Consider the following 4,014-nt stretch of genomic DNA (forward strand, 5'->3'; position numbering starts at 1 on the left):
TTGTCAACACTGAGAATTTCTTCATGACAAGGAAATACGTTATTAATCAAGATTCAAGTTGCAGTTAAAGCGCATTGTTCAAACCTCAGAGTTCATTATAAAGCTATAAATGGAAATTTGAAAAAAAGGAAAGAGGATGCTGATTTTTTAACTAGCTAGAGCTGAGGCTGTATTTTTACTCCATACTAGGTTGTTTACACATCAGACATGGTGCTGATGTAGACTCAGGCAATCTGCACTAGGCACCTGGACAGTTGTATGCATACAATCCATGCACTCTGAACTGAAGGTGATGTTGGTGGCTGCACTGTGTTGGAAGAACCATTGTAGTACCAAGTCATCATGTGTCACTCTTCCTATGTTCCTGATAGCCTTGCCTTCTCATCTCTTTAAGATGCAATGCCTTGTGAAGCTTCAAACCAGCCTGTTTTAAGGGCTGCTGTTTTGCCTGAGTTTGGTGTACCTTCCAGCATTTGAGCAAAAGCTTGAGGGAAGGGCCAAAGCCCAGTGGGAGAACATTGGCTTTGCATGCAGAAGGTCCCAATCCCTGGCAGCAGCTCCAGGTAGGGCTGGGGGGGGGGATCTTGCCTGAAACCATGGAGAGTCACTACCAGTCAAAGTAGACAATACTGCACTAGATTGTACAGATACATGGTTTAGGGTGATTTAGATTGCAAGTAGTCACCAAGCAGTGCAATATATGTGGATTTGGACTATCTGCCAGGATAATCAGAAATAAGAGCCAGTTGGACTGGAGGTTCAGTTCCCCACTCTGCCTCGAAGCTCACTGGTTGGCCATGGACCAGTCACTCTCTCTGCCTAATCTAACTCATGGGTTGTTGTGAGGATAACATGAGAGAAGGGAGCACTACATACACTATACTGAACTCCTTGAATAAATTATGGAATAGAAAATTTATTTAATAATTGGTATCAAAATCAAATCTTCTTCACAGTAAAGATTTGAATCCATCATGCATTTGAATCCACCATACACAAGACTGCAAATATTAATGTACAATGGGGAGGGTCGTACTCCAAACGCACCCTTAAAAATATTCAGCTAAGAGGTTGGTCTTCAGCTCCCAATATTGTTGATTCTGACCGAACATCCAATGTTCTGTAGCCACAGTCTTAGAATTCCTAACTTAGGCACTTGGCAAGCAACCTCATGTTTCATACATTTAGCATCCAGTAGTTCTCAGGCAATAGTTTCACGATGTAAGATGCTTTAGAAAAACCAGGCCATTAATTTTTGCAGCTAAATGTGGACTTTGGAAGCCAGCTTTAGATCCTTTATTTTGACAATCTGAACCCAAAGTTCACCCATCTCAGACTTCTCTGTGGTTTTTGGTATCTGCAGCTTTTATTGATCGTTGAACATTGATGGCTCTTGGCACTTGTTTGTTGATTAACTCATTCCTCAAGATGCTTAATTAGTAAAAGATCTACATTGTGGAAAACACTGTTTACACAGAGCAGTCAAAGCCCTCTCAATCAATTAGATATGCTTTCTGGTTTGTATTCTCCTCAGAATCAGTGCCTTTCTTTTTTCAGCCCAGAGGGCCAAGAATCTGTATTCTGGTCACCTCTCTGAAACCACAGGAGATCTTGTAAATGCCCTGACCCCTCACACTAGGGCCTGATATATCATGCAAGGACTGTTCAGAGGATCTGTAGAGGAATTTCTTCAGCACAGAGGGAGGCTGACCAGCAATGTGACCTTCCATAAAGACAATATGAAGCAGCTCCCATTGACAGACTGAAAAGACTTCCTCTAAAACTCATTTGTGGGCACAGTCTGCTCTCCTAGAGCACTGCAGATTGATGTCCTTAAGTCTATGTTACTGATTATCCCAAGCAATTCATGCTGTGTTCTTTGTCTTATTTAATGAACAGAAACACCGAGGAGAGCTAGTAAGACATGGAGAGTTTTACATCCCAAAATGTCTTGACAATGGGCATAGACAATTGCTCTAAGTACAGGTTTGAAATGTTGCATTGTTTTTATTTTCATTCCGAGACCTTTGTGTCGAAAGTGGAGCAAAAGTATTTATAGTATTTTAATATTCTTTTGGAAGCCGCCCAGAGTGGCTGGGGAAACCCAGCCAGATGGGCGGGGTATAAATAATAAATTATTATTATTATTATTATTATTATTAAAAGAGGAGAAAAGGACAGCATACTGGATTGGATCCAAACTTATGTTATTTGAACTTACCTTCCATTAACATCAATGGGCATTGCGTCCTGACTAACTATCCCAGATGGTTTCTATGGTAATTAAATGTAACTTACTTAGTCTAAGTTCACATGTAACAGCTTTGAAAAATGTGTAAGTGCACCTTGTTGCCCGCATTTCATTAGTTTTCCATACATTTGTAGTTCCTGTTATTTATCTATGTATTCATGTTCATGTGCAGGCACATGGTCCTATGTACGGATTTCCAGGCTTTTATTATCCAAAGTGGAAGAAAATGTTTAAATACAAAACATAGTCTCCTCAAGGACTGCCTTTCCTCATATGAACCAACCTGCACGCTGTTATCATCATCTGTGGTCCTTCTTCACGTGCCTCCTCCACCAGAGGCCTAGAGGGTGGCAACACGAGAATAGGACTTTTCTGCGGTGGCTCCCTGTTTGTGGAATGCTTTCCCCAGGGAGGCTCGCCTGGCACCTTCATTACATATCTTTAGGTACCAGTTGAAAACATCTCTCTTCCATTTCTCTTGAACATTTTATGACGTTTGAAATGTGTTTGTGGGAGTGGGGTTATTGGTCTGTTTTTGCTATTGTTTTATTATATAATTTGTGTTCTCATTGTGAACCAGTCTGTGATCATCATATGAAGAGCAGTATACCAATTTAAATAACAACAACAACACTAGCACATTAGCACATTAAGCTTTAGGTACATTTCAAAAAGTACTTAATCGCAGGATGTGTTTCCTTCCCACTTCCATTACTAAATGGAACAATTCAGTAATGCAGAGCATCAACCAAGGTTTCATCACAGTGGCTTGGATGCTGCAGTTCTGCTCAGAGAGAAATGTGATACAGTGGTGTCATGTTATATAGAAAAGCTACATTGCAAGTTATTTTTTTTAGAAGAAGAAGAGGAGTTTGGATTTGATATCCCGCTTTTCACTCCCTTTAAGGAGTCTCAAAGCGGCTAACATTCTCCTTTCCCTTCCTTCCCCACAACAAACACTCTGTGAGGTGAGTGGGGCTGAGAGACTTCAGAGAAGTGTGACTGGCCCAAGGTCACCCAGCAGCTGCATGTGGAGGAGCGGAGACGCGAACTCAGTTCCCCAGATTACGAGACTACCGCTCTTAACCACTACACCACACTGGCTCTTTTACTGCACATGCTTTTACTGCACATGTAGCTTTCTCTTCCCCGCCCCTCACAATAGCTAACTAGTTTTCTGATTGTGTAAAAAATGTGTTTTATTTTGCTGTTGAACCATCCATTGGGTATGCCTCTGCTTTTACCTATAATATCACCAAATCTAATAACACTTCCTATACTTGAGATACCACCTATACGTCTGTGGGAAAAGAATGAAACCATCCAGGTTTGCCAAATTACTCCTACTCAAACCATCCATATAGAGAGCTGCATTTATGAAGCTGACCTAATTCATCCACATGAAAGGACTGGAACATATGAGGCTCCCTTTATAATGCAGAGGCTCTCTTAGGTTATTTGTGGCCCAGGACAAGATAGCTGGTGTGCTGCTGGGCAGGAGGTGGAGGAGATAGGGAAACATGGGGACTGTTCTCCAGGCAGCCAGGAGGGCAAGGAGGACAAGGAAGCAGGAAAGAGGGGCTGAACTTTACATCTTTATCTGAAGTCATTCGCAACTTCTTTGGCTGAGCCTGCAAGTCGTAAATATTAATGACAGATGTTTGAACAATTCTCACATTTAAAACCTGTTATTCACAAAGTCACAAATTACAGTTCAGGGGGAAGAATAAAGGTCAATGGTGCAACCAATCTGGGATGTGTGT

This window comes from Podarcis pityusensis (genome assembly GCF_964106645.2).
Source record: "Podarcis pityusensis genome assembly, chromosome: 7".
Classification (NCBI taxonomy): domain Eukaryota; kingdom Metazoa; phylum Chordata; class Lepidosauria; order Squamata; family Lacertidae; genus Podarcis; species Podarcis pityusensis.